The 13,946-nt window shown below is 39.0% G+C and overlaps 1 pseudogene; it reads left to right on the top strand.

Annotated features, from left to right (window-relative positions):
- Positions 1 to 521: 521 nt before the first annotated feature.
- LOC144762469 (cdc42 effector protein 2-like) lies at positions 522 to 11,967 on the top strand (annotated as a pseudogene).
- Positions 11,968 to 13,946: the final 1,979 nt, after the last annotated feature.

Genomic DNA, 13,946 nt, shown 5'->3' with positions numbered 1-13,946 from the left:
TGCGCTGCGGGGAGAGGCGAATACAGGTAAAAGGACCGAGGAATTCCACTGCGCTGTGACTGCCAGTAAGCGGAAGGGCTCTAGGACGGGTACCTCCAGTTTAGGCAGTCCACGTACAAATCTCTAAAGTATCAGGGGAGCACGGGTACGTGCAGCAAGTAGAATGTCGGTAATGGTTCATCCATATGAATCTATGTTAAGTAGTTCAGAAGCTGCCTTATCTTGCTCATTACCAACATGGAGATTGAAATCAAAAAGAACAAATACATTGTTTGAGTTAGGATGAGCAATGGAATTGGAATCCTTTAGGGAGGAGATTACATTTTTCACAGAACTAGGAGGTCTGTAAATAATAATTTGATAGAACAATTAAAATTCATAGAACAAGAGAGAGGCAAGAATTCAGTGTCGAGGAGCTGATTTCTTGTTCACATTAAGATAGAAAACTGCTTTGTAAATTACTGCAATGCCACCACACAAATGTGTTCTCGGTTTACAATATGACCGACAGACAATTGACCATGGCACTCAGAGATACGAAGTACACCAAGCTGCTCATTGAAAAATTAGAGAAGTTACCTTTCACAATAGCTGAGCCACCATCTACTGAATGGTTTATGGCTTTTTCACACTGCCAATCTCAACATTTCAGTTCCAATACTGTCGTAGATACATCCGAGCAGGCAGGTATGAAGTGTTGGGTGAAGGGTTATTCAGGAACCATGCAAGGATGGATAGTAAAGCTGACATGGACAGGCACAGACAAGCCTTCCTTAGGTGCTACTTTGGCTTGCCAGTGGCTTGCCCACTGACCTCATTCAGCGCACACGTCTATGATGCAGCTGTCCCTTTGTAGCCCAGGGGCATTATACACATCACAAACAAGTAAAAACACCAGAGCACACAATAACCATAATGACTGCTCTAGTGTGGCCCTTCATAGGGGGAGCCAAGATGGAGGAAAAGTTCAGCAGAAAGCTTTCTCCACTAAGGAAGCAGACAGGAGAGCAGGTGGGGGGAAAGAGCAATACAGGAAGAAATAGCAGCAATGCTCGTTACAAATTTTGATGAGTATTTAGCAAATAGTAAATAGTACAGCTGACTCTATGTTTTATCTTTGCATTTTTACTTATTTGTTTAAATGCTACATACACTTTTTTAAATGTATTACTTTTTTACATTTTGGGTTGTTGGGATTATTGGAGGATTGGGTGAGTACATTTTTTGTTCATTATAAAATAATTAGGCATAATTGTTTCATTTGTTGAATATTTTATGGATTTTAATTGCTCTTTAATTTTGTAGTAAGCTATCAACTTTTAAAGTTTGGGTTGTGGGTTTATTATGGTATTTTGTGGGTAGCATTTGTAAAATTATATATTCATTTAAGATAATTGATTAATATGCTACTTTTAAAAATGTTTAAATAGTTATTTATTAATTTAAAAATCTGACAGTTTATTGAGTCATGTACAAAATGTAAAATGTAGGGTTTATTGGGAGATTGGATGTGTGGTTATTTTAAATACAATATTCGCAAACTGTAATTAATGTATTAAAACATGAATTATGTTAGGTTTTTTTAATTGCCAGTAATTTATTGATCTTATTCATCTATTTTGACTTGAGGAATTATTTCATATAATTCCTAAAAACAATGTTATAAATGTTAATGGTTTTTGCAGTATTTTGTGCATTTCAGTGTTTTAGATATAATCTATAATTAATGTTATCATTATATTTATTACAAATTAAGGAAAACATATAACTTAAAAATAGATTTACTTTTTTTTTAAAAAGTATGATTCCTATTTTTGGGAATTATATTATTTGGGTCTAGTGAATATGACACTCCCATCTATTTCTCTAGTGATTGCTAGAATGGAGTTAAAATAACCAAATCTGAATCACACCATTTTATGCATTCTCCATTTTTTCTTAGATTGGATTTAGAATAAAAACATTCTGATTTCCCAATCAATCCATTTTATAGTAATTCTGCCCCCCTCCCACCAATATATGCACTTTCCCCAATGTATTTGAAATTAGAAAAGTGAATCTGTCCACCTACAATTTATGGCTTTCCCCAACTATTGTTAGAATCGATTTAGAATAGCAAATTGTATCCCACCCCACCACCAATGTATGCACTTTCCCCAACATTTGTTAAATTCAAATTAGAATAGTAAATCTGATCCCCACCCCCAACATATGCAATTTCCACAAAGTTTGTTAGCTTGACGTTAGACTACGTAGTCTGACCCTTCCTACGTATGCATGTTCCCTATTGTTTGTTAGCCTGAAGTTAGAACAGTACCCCCTCGCCGCCAGTTCATGCAATTTCCCCACTGTTTGTTTGTCTGGAGTTAGAATAGCAAATCTTATTCTCCCCCACAATTTATGTACTTGTCCCACTGTTTATTAAATTGTAGCTTGAATGGTAGATCTGATCCAATTCCCCCACAAATGTAAACACTTTTCCCAATGTTTGTTGCACTAGAGTTAGAACAGTAAATCTTTTCCCCAATGCTTATTAGACCAGAGTTAGAATATTATATTTTATCCCTAAATGAACTTATTGTCTTGAATGTCGCTTAAATGGGATTTAGAACAGTAGATTTGATTGATTTTCCTCCAACATGTAAGTATTCTTCCAGATGTTTGTATTATTATACTTACAGTAGTGTATTCCAATAGTTTTTTAAATTTTTGCATTGGGGTTTTATTATTATGTTTTATTAATTGTAATTTCTTTTATAACATTTGTTAGTATATTTAATATCAAAGTATATATTTTTAAAGTTATTAGAACATCTGAAATAAGCTAGAATTGCTGACACCACCCTAGCTGGATTTCCATAATTCTGGCAAAGCATAATCAGTCAGTTAGACTTTTGCTTTATGAAACTCCAGAAGTTCAAATAAAATATAGGGTACCAAAGGGCTCATCCTTATATTGCCACCTTTTTAATCTGTGGAACAGTTAATCAAACTCCTTCACTCAAAGATGTCAATGTATACAAGTATGCTGACTTCACCCAGTTATTACTCTGACTGGACAGCTCCTATGAAGCTTAAATTTCCAATATTTTTGAGATCTACATAGGAGTCGATGGGTAGTTTTGCAGAAAAAAGAGGCGATAAAAGGCAAGCTTTTGGCTGGACTTCTACTGGCTCAAAGAAACGAGACCTCTTTATTGATTGTGAACTGTTTTTGCCAACCAGGTATCCTCCTGGTACCTAAAAAGCCAGGGATATCTTGGTGATTAATGGCTCCAGACTAGACATTACCAACTCTCGGTACGTAGGAGTACCAGATTATCTACTACAAAGATTACAGGTAATTCAAAATGTAACAGCAATGTTGTCCCTCAATCCAGATCAGAAAATGTCTTATATTTAAGGCACTATGGGGCATATTATCAAGGACAGGCGATACATTATTGCCGCTTTTATCGGCAGGAAACTGCCGATAAAGCAGCGATAATGGCCTTGATAATATGCTCTATGAATTCCAATCGAAGCCCATGTTAGATGTGTTCTGCGGTCGTGTGTGTACAAGTATATCTTTTATATTTCTGGTACGTTTATTCGCAAACCTAGGTTTTGGCCAGTTGATTTTTCCCGATGTTAAAATTCGCCAATTCTTGTTCACAATCATTTGTACTTCATATGTTGCTGGACAGAATGTTGTTACACACGTCATCAGGTCAGTGACGTGTGTAACAACATTCTGTCCAGCAACATATGGTAAATAAACGTACCAGAAATATAAAAGATATACTTGTACACACACGACCGCAGAAAAAACCAAAGATCCCTATAACTAGGAACTTTGAGATGTTACCTATTACAGGCCACTTTCCATGTGGTACCTGTCTTGTGTGCAAACTAACTACTGCAACAAAAACATTACAACTAACGGACACACTGACCTGGACACAAAAGCAACATATGAATTGCAATTCAACACACGTAATATACATGGTGACATGTCCCTGTGGTAAGAAATACATTGGGATGACAACCAGGAAAGTAAAGATACGGATTGGGGAGCATAAGAGCAACATTAACACCAAGAAGAACACAACAAAATTATGCGCCCACTTTACAGAACTGGATCACAAGGCAGAAGATCTGAGATGGACAGTCATTGAAATGTTGCATAACAAAACCCACACTACAGAGAAAATTCTGTACGAGAAGGAGCAAAGATGGGTGGACCGTCTAAAAGCAAACATTGACGGATTAAATGATAACATACCATGGCATCAGTTCTCTAAATAGATGCTCTAATAATATCATTGTCAAGAATAGATTACACTGTTTACCGCTAAGGTCCTATTGGACCAATGAGATGAGAAGCCATATAAAAAAACCTTGCATTAATAAATATTTACAACTTTTAGTCTCTTACATATCTGAGAGACCACTATCTCTAGATGAGGTGTGTGGTAGTGCCACATTATAAATATGACAATCACATTTTCACAACAATGGGAATTTATTTCGATCTTATTGCCTGAAAAAACATCCGGAATGAAGGAGTCCCGCAAAACTAAAAAAGGTAGCAAAATACGGAGAGGGAAACATTGCTCTCGTGAACAGAAATTATAAATATAAATTATTTATTATTTATATATTTTTTCATAAATAACTTTATTGAGAAACACAAATGTTTCTTTAAACATTTATTCATTCTGTTTAGAATCACACCCGCTACTTATGAACAGTAAAGAACCCGGAGAGAGGGTGAGTCCTATCTCGATCTCCATAGCTCAACTAAGCTAAACGACGCCCGACACGCCGCTTCCGTGTCCGGGGGCAGAGCCAGCACCAGAAGCGGAGACGATTCCGAACGCAGGTAAGGATGGTACGAGAACACCCGCTCGAGTACCTCCAAACTCCTTCATCCTACTAAAATATGGCTTTGTTATTTCATCCTTTTAGCCTGAAACCCCCGAAGGCGCTCGTTTTTAGCAACTTACGAGGTAACCCTTTACCGCTTAAAGTGGATGGGTGGGGTTTTACGGCAACATATTATCGAGTACCGTGAACAGTGGATAGTCACAAACTCTTTTACTTGATATCGGCAATAGTGGTATAAATATATATTTCTTACCCCCATGGAGTTTGAGTACTTAAGACCCACATGATAGGTCCGTACACACACACGAAACACAATGGAGACAATGACAGTAACGAAAACAATGTCATAATAATATGACAAGTATAGACACCTTTGCGAAAAACTACTGTGAAAGAGTAGCACGAATGTAGTCTATATAGACTAAAGAGAAAGTGTATCCAAATCCTTCCAAAACCAATGAGCCTTTAATAGTAAGTCGTATACAAAGGAGGGGTTTGGCTTGTTCACAGTAAGGCCAAGCCTATAATATCAAAAACAACTGTATTTGCCAGTACTGAAACTTATTTATTGTATATGGTATACTGAAGAACTGAAATGAAACACGTTCTTCGCTTTTGTTAATTCTTGATTAAATCTATTTATTTTTTCGCAAGCTTATTTTCAATTATTTGAGCTGCAATTTTTTATATTTAGACATTCAAAATTGAATATACAGGAGAAAAGGGGAAACAAAATTCTTTTGGTGTTATTTACATACATTTAAGGTGCAACATGGGAAGTGAATTCATTCAGTCATACTCAGGCATACTTCGTGAAGACAATGTGGGGGGAACGGGTGGGGGAAGGGGCGGGGGGAAGAAAAAATCAATTAAATTGATAATACAATGAATGATTCCGATTCAAGTAAATCAATGGTTGTGAGCATTTAAATATATTTACAAAATAAACATTGACTACTTTAGATGGGCCATCTGAACTGTATACTGGTTATGCACTCTATTCTCATTTTTTTATATACAGATTGGCCTGACGAAAAATGGTCGACGCGTTTCGAGTTCCTTGGGGGGGAACTCTCCTCAGGACCTCTATTTCGGTTCTGTAAAACATAATGAGGGAATTGGCTTAGTGTTGTCTTTATGGACCAGTGTGCATAGGTTCAACAGGACAGGGGCAGTGCGCTCTTACCTACAATGGTCACTTCCTTTGATGTGAATTGTCAGCAGACATGCTGTGAAAGAAATAGCACAGGATGGAATAAATAACTCTGAACAGTTGTGGTTTGAATGTATGTGCAGGGTTAGATTTCGACTGGTTTCTTACTTGGGTTTTCAGTTTCCAATCTCGAAGAGATGTGCTGTTTTTTGCGAAGCTTGGCTTGATCACTGGGGGAGGGAGGGGGGGATCTGCGCGTCTGAAATGCAAAGGCGTGCGAATCATTGGTTGGTGGTGTCTATTTAGCGAAGTTTAAACAAACTGTGCTTGGTCGTTGTGCCAGACAGTCTTACCTTCCTTTACTTGAAGAAGCTATCTTCCTGGTTATTCAGGGCGCGAGCCGGCTGCACGTAATCTGTAACACACAAAGATATGGCATCCATTGGTCTTTAGGCTGTGACATGGCAACCGTTTGTTCTGTTCTGTAGCGCGGTGCCTGATCGATGTTAGCGTAGCGGGGGTAGCTCTGTTTGGAAGTGGCTCTTATTCTGACGGGTTAAACTAATCCCGCTTGCCTATAAAATGTACTGTGTACATTTAACTCCTTTGTTGGATTTTGAATTACCTTATTTTCTGGCTCTGCCGGTCCTTCGATCCGCTTTCATCCAGGTTCCGCATTGAATGGCGTTCCGACCTTTGCTGTTGGTCACGTGATATTTACGTGTGTGGGAATTCTGGGAGTTGTAGTCTTTTTGTTTTTTGGGTCAGATTATTGACCAGATGATCTCCGCAGGCTGAATCTGTTTAGTTTTCTGATGAGTCTGTTTTTGGCACGTGGACTGTTGTTTTAAAGATGGAAAATTTCTGAAAGTTCGTTCAATCCGTCTAACGCCGAATTGAATTTAATAATTAACATCGCTTCTCGTTTGGATAATTTTGCTTCAAGGTCTCCTCCCCTCGCATCCTGATCGACCTTTGAGATAATGGTCCATTTTAATTCTTGTTCTGTATGTGTGAGAGCGTGCCAGTGATTCACGAGAGGAGCTGATTGCACATTTTTTCTAATCCTAGATTTGTGCTGTGATATTCGTTGTCTTACTTCCTGACTTGTCTTCCCGATGTAAATTTGACGGCAGGGGCACCAAATTGCGTAAATTACATTCTTAGATTTACAATTAGTAAAGCTTTCGTGCTTCCAAAAGATTCCTTTGTGGGAAAATACATCCCCTTCTACAGTAGAATTGCAGCATAGGCAAGTGCCACACTTATGATGGCCTTTCAGTGGAGGCCAGTTCACATAGTCTCGTAATGTTATATTTCGTTCTTTTGGTAGAGCCGCCCGTACCACTTGATTTGCGATACTCTTATCTCTTTTAAACGCAAAGAGAGGAATTTCTTTCAATTTTGTATCCAGATCTTGCACTAAATGCCAGCTGTTTTTTATTTGCTTTTTTAGCCAATTTGACGAAGGACAGTATGTGGAAACACAGACTATTCGGTCTACAGATTCCCTTTGTTTAGATTGCAAGAGAACCTCTCGAGGGGTCCACCATGCTCTTTTGATTGCTCTTTTTAGCATCTTTTTGGGGTACCCTCTTTCTATCAAATTGTCCTGTAATTTCCTGGCATGAAAGAAAAATTCGTCTTTGAACGAGCAGTTGCGTCTAATTCTCAATAGGGCAATTTCTGAGAATTAGACGCAACTGCTCGTTCAAAGACGAATTTGGGGGAAAAAAAGGGAATCTGTAGACCGAATAGTCTGTGTTTCCACATACTGTCCTTCGTCAAATTGGCTAAAAAAGCAAATAAAAAACAGCTGGCATTTAGTGCAAGATCTGGATACAAAATTGAAAGAAATTCCTCTCTTTGCGTTTAAAAGAGATAAGAGTATCGCAAATCAAGTGGTACGGGCGGCTCTACCAAAAGAACGAAATATAACATTACGAGACTATGTGAACTTGCCTCCACTGAAAGGCCATCATAAGTGTGGCACTTGCCTATGCTGCAATTCTACTGTAGAAGGGGATGTATTTTCCCACAAAGGAATCTTTTGGAAGCACGAAAGCTTTACTAATTGTAAATCTAAGAATGTAATTTACGCAATTTGGTGCCCCTGCCGTCAAATTTACATCGGGAAGACAAGTCAGGAAGTAAGACAACGAATATCACAGCACAAATCTAGGATTAGAAAAAATGTGCAATCAGCTCCTCTCGTGAATCACTGGCACGCTCTCACACATACAGAACAAGAATTAAAATGGACCATTATCTCAAAGGTCGATCAGGATGCGAGGGGAGGAGACCTTGAAGCAAAATTATCCAAACGAGAAGCGATGTTAATTATTAAATTCAATTCGGCGTTAGACGGATTGAACGAACTTTCAGAAATTTTCCATCTTTAAAACAACAGTCCACGTGCCAAAAACAGACTCATCAGAAAACTAAACAGATTCAGCCTGCGGAGATCATCTGGTCAATAATCTGACCCAAAAAACAAAAAGACTACAACTCCCAGAATTCCCACACACGTAAATATCACGTGACCAACAGCAAAGGTCGGAACGCCATTCAATGCGGAACCTGGATGAAAGCGGATCGAAGGACCGGCAGAGCCAGAAAATAAGGTAATTCAAAATCCAACAAAGGAGTTAAATGTACACAGTACATTTTATAGGCAAGCGGGATTAGTTTAACCCGTCAGAATAAGAGCCACTTCCAAACAGAGCTACCCCCGCTACGCTAACATCGATCAGGCACCGCGCTACAGAACAGAACAAACGGTTGCCATGTCACAGCCTAAAGACCAATGGATGCCATATCTTTGTGTGTTACAGATTACGTGCAGCCGGCTCGCGCCCTGAATAACCAGGAAGATAGCTTCTTCAAGTAAAGGAAGGTAAGACTGTCTGGCACAACGACCAAGCACAGTTTGTTTAAACTTCGCTAAATAGACACCACCAACCAATGATTCGCACGCCTTTGCATTTCAGACGCGCAGATCCCCCCCTCCCTCCCCCAGTGATCAAGCCAAGCTTCGCAAAAAACAGCACATCTCTTCGAGATTGGAAACTGAAAACCCAAGTAAGAAACCAGTCGAAATCTAACCCTGCACATACATTCAAACCACAACTGTTCAGAGTTATTTATTCCATCCTGTGCTATTTCTTTCACAGCATGTCTGCTGACAATTCACATCAAAGGAAGTGACCATTGTAGGTAAGAGCGCACTGCCCCTGTCCTGTTGAACCTATGGACACTGGTCCATAAAGACAACACTAAGCCAATTCCCTCATTATGTTTTACAGAACCGAAATAGAGGTCCTGAGGAGAGTTCCCCCCCAAGGAATTCGAAACGCGTCGACCATTTTTCGTCAGGCCAATCTGTATATAAAAAAATGAGAATAGAGTGCATAACCAGTATACAGTTCAGATGGCCCATCTAAAGTAGTCAATGTTTATTTTGTAAATATATTTAAATGCTCACAACCATTGATTTACTTGAATCGGAATCATTCATTGTATTATCAATTTAATTGATTTTTTCTTCCCCCCGCCCCTTCCCCCACCCGTTCCCCCCACATTGTCTTCACGAAGTATGCCTGAGTATGACTGAATGAATTCACTTCCCATGTTGCACCTTAAATGTATGTAAATAACACCAAAAGAATTTTGTTTCCCCTTTTCTCCTGTATATTCAATTTTGAATGTCTAAATATAAAAAATTGCAGCTCAAATAATTGAAAATAAGCTTGCGAAAAAATAAATAGATTTAATCAAGAATTAACAAAAGCGAAGAACGTGTTTCATTTCAGTTCTTCAGTATACCATATACAATAAATAAGTTTCAGTACTGGCAAATACAGTTGTTTTTAATAGTAAGTAGCATATTCTATCAGAGCTACTTTTTATTTTTATTTTAAGACCTTCTCCACATGTAGCAGAAACAAGATGGTCACCATACCTATGCTTCCTAAGTTAGAATGATAGCGTAATTACGCCTTTTTCAAATTAAAGCTCACATTAAATTAGGACTGAGATTAGCACGGCACATATAGCTGAATGTTGAGTTGTATGCTACCCACATGTTTGTACTTTTCTCATTCTTATGTGTCTATTACTACAGGTACAACAAAACCTCGATAAGAAACTTAGTGGTGACACAATACCCACTTTAAATTCTACACAAATGGTGTGAGTATAACTTTCTTTTATACGTCCTGACGAATGCCCCATAGACCCGGCTGTGCAAGGAAGGGCAGAAACATGTTGACTGTTATTTACAAGTGGTATAATATGATCTAGTAACACGATCCACAACTATACCCAGATTTTTTACTAACAAGCTACATCTTACCCATATTAAAATCAGTATTAGTTGTTAGCTTGTTTTTTATTATTTTTATTTTTATTTTTTCACTGTGGGCACTGATTAATATTTGGACACTACCGCACTGTACCAGAGGTTGCCTCAGGCTTGAGGCAGGCATACAGCACACTTAATAAACCCGATGACGATGCTAGAACGTGAGTGTGGGGCGGAGAAAAGATACACCGCTTAAACGATCTTATCACCGCGTCTATGAGGGTTTTTTAAGAAACCGAGGTTATGCGGTTACAAGTGTCCATTCTATTTCTTGATTCTTTGTATACTGATAAGGGGAACTGAATGGACAGCTATTCCACCTCCCTCCCTGTTGATTACCATTTTTCTTTAAATAACCCTCACCCAACAAGGTTTCCCCTTGGTGGCATGCTTCATCATTGGGTTATTCCTGTTCCACTGCGTAACGAAGCGTGCTACGACCAACGGGTTATGTGGGAGCACTTTTCATCATATACTATAAAGGAAGAAGAGACAAATAGGGGTGGGGGTTTTAAATTAGTGAAAAAAAGTTAAAAATACCTGGCTTAGTAGGAAAACAATGTTATTCTTGACTCTATCTGGTATGATTAATGAGGAAATGTTTGAAACTCATGTTATTATTTTGATTATTGCAGCGATGCGGCAAGTGCAAGGTAAGTGGTTTTATTTATTTATTTAATTTCCCCTATCCGAACATATATCGACTCCCCCCTCCCCCGCCCCGCCACACAGCTCTTACCTGTACTGGCCGTGCCTGTTACTACTCTTTCGGAACTCTGCATAATTGATTTTCCTTGTAGCATTTGGACAATGCAGAAAGAGGTATTCAACTTAGCATGACCAATTCACTGCAGATAATTGTGTAACAAGGTCTCCACTCCTGAACATTCCACCTACAAATCATTTTACTTCAAATGTGTTAGTCTAATTAGTTTTATTGAAGCAAAACACGACAACAATACCCAGAATGCACGAAGCTATCACAACATTGTTCAGGAAAGTTTCATTTGCTGCCATGGATGCAGGGGAACCGCAGGGCGCAGAGAAGCAGTCAGTATGAGGAGTCATTTGAGTTTTCACGGACTGCTGCCGTAGCTGGTCATAAGCAGAGGCTGGCAGAAAACTCGTCCCCTCTCCTAAAAAACGCCATCTCTCTTTGACTGTCATCGAAGGGCCACAGGCTGTCCTGCTTCCTTCCAACCAGGTTCCACCACCGAAACCTCCCCGACTTCATTTGGAGGACAGAGTTCAATCAACCCCTGCCTCCATTCAAGTCCATAAAGACACCGTACACCAGACGACCACTGGAGGGCTTCCATCGCCTACAAATAACAGCAGGTCTGAACAGATGTCTCCGAGCTCATCTTCAGGTTTCAAACCAAGGCCTGCTCCTCACAACGTGTTCTCAGCTGAAACAGCAGGAGAAGAGACCTTCCTGTCTCATGCGGGGTCAATGCTGTCCTTACATGTCGACCTTGGGCCTTCCATTATGGATGATGTGCTCCAAGTAATGGACAAACATCATGCTACTGCCCCCCCTGTACCTTTGCATGAGCCTAGCAGGCGGGAAATCTTCACGTAGATTTTGAGTGCTGCAATCTGAGAGACATACAAAATCAGCAATTGTGCCTGTGCAAATGTTTTCGGGGTAAAATGCAGTGACTGGTATGATTTCCAAAGCTACTTTGGACACAACAGATTCTAATTTGCCCCAATTTCTTATGTAAAATGGCTTTGCAGTGGAAATTCTGTCTTCTTGTTTAGTATGGCCATGGGGCAAGAATGGAACAACCAGGTTCATAAGGATGTTTACGAAAAGCATATACAAAGTCAATTTTCTACCATAATTTTGATGTTTTTGTAGGTTTCCAAAAACTATTTTTTTGTCACTTTGTGTACAAGAATCTATCTCAGCCAGTCCATTAGAGTCAATAAAAGCAGGTTTGGAGATAAAAAAAAAGAAAAAAAGAAATGCCCATTGAGATTCTGATGCTGCTTTGATCCACGTATACTGTAAAGCAGAGGTTCCAAAATTGAAATTTTTAAACATTCTGTAAATGTGAAGCAATTTGAATTTAAAGGCTTATGGTTAGGGTAATACTCTCAGTTTGTTTTGTGTGAGCAGAGCCAGTGCTTACAACAGAATATAGTATGGATGATGAGTGGCCTCAATTACATTTAAAAATGCTTCATTAAAATGTAGATTTTTTTATGTTTGTGAATTATATAAAAAATGTCATTATCCGTGTATTTGCTTGATGAATGCTTGTTTCTGTATTTGTCCAGTATTCTCTGCAGTTCAGATCATTGAAAATGCTTAGGGAGGGGTCCCCGGATTCCAGTAATGACTCAGTGGGGTTCCCCAGATTGCCCAACATACAGTAATAAGTGAGGGCCCACAGAAGTCCAGTGGTCAAGAGCCTCTGCTCTAAAGGGTGCAAGAAGGCACATGCTGCACAGCATTATCTCAGTCTCTGGCTTTGATGGATCAGGAAGCTAACTAAAGACAATAACTCTAGCGCCCGCTGATCACACAAGCTTGGTTGTTTAGATCATTTGCAGCTCGAACCGTTTGCATTTATTTGAACTAACGGGATTGCAACTCTGGACTCTTAAATCAAGTTTAGCATTGTCCTACGCGCGGCAGAAAACACAATGTTGTGATAATTTGCACACACAGTACAAATAAATGTGAAGTCAAAGAACACCTTGAGGAATATCATGACCTTCCAGTGGTCCCGAGGCGAAGCCATTCAAACAATGTAGGAAAGGCAGACGTCTGCTGGAGAGAAGTGAATGAGCGAATAGTCAATCTGATAAAGGTTACAAAAACAGGTAATTCAGGCGGTGTTCACATCTTGGATGCCAGATGCTAGGATCTCTGCCAAAAACATGGGACCTGCTCCCACAGTAATTGGATTGAATGGCCCGACAAAAAATGGCTAATCATGTTTTATAAAAATAACTGAAAATCAAAGACAGCCTAATTAGAGCGCCGCCATGTATATATGCAAGGAATAAACAAACCCCAATCTCTTCAGATTTAGTTTATATCTAATCTACATCAGTGCTTATGTAGCCCAAAAATCAATTAACTTGTAAGTGACATATATTGTCACATATCAGTCATAATGGTTCACAAAGCAACTACATTGTATACATAAAACATATTGGATGTGTCTTTCTACTGCACTGGTTCACGCACATTATTTTGGTTTGCGTGCATTATACAGGTTTGTTTACAGTAACGTTGGTCTAAGGAATTAATATATTGATTAATGCAAAGGTAAACTATTGGAACACTGACAAATAAAGCTGGTTTAGATGAGAGAGTATGAGGTCAAGGTATGGGATTTTTAGGCACAACTGATCAGTATATGTTACAATAAACAGTTTATATCAAGAAACACTGCGTCTGTCTGTTTAGCATATTAGTGTATGCAGAGTAAAGTGTGATGTGTGTTTAAAACAATGGTGTACTTGCAAGTGTAACGCATGAGTAAAATATTTTTAACCCCTTCCATGCTGGTGACGAACCCCAGCCGTCACGCTCCACGGTGC

The sequence above is a fragment of the Lissotriton helveticus genome, chromosome 6 (assembly GCF_964261635.1).
Source record: "Lissotriton helveticus chromosome 6, aLisHel1.1, whole genome shotgun sequence".
In the NCBI taxonomy this organism is placed as follows: Eukaryota; Metazoa; Chordata; class Amphibia; order Caudata; family Salamandridae; genus Lissotriton; species Lissotriton helveticus.
The sequence above is the reverse complement of the archived record's forward strand: the minus strand, read 5'-3'. Positions and strand labels throughout refer to the sequence as shown.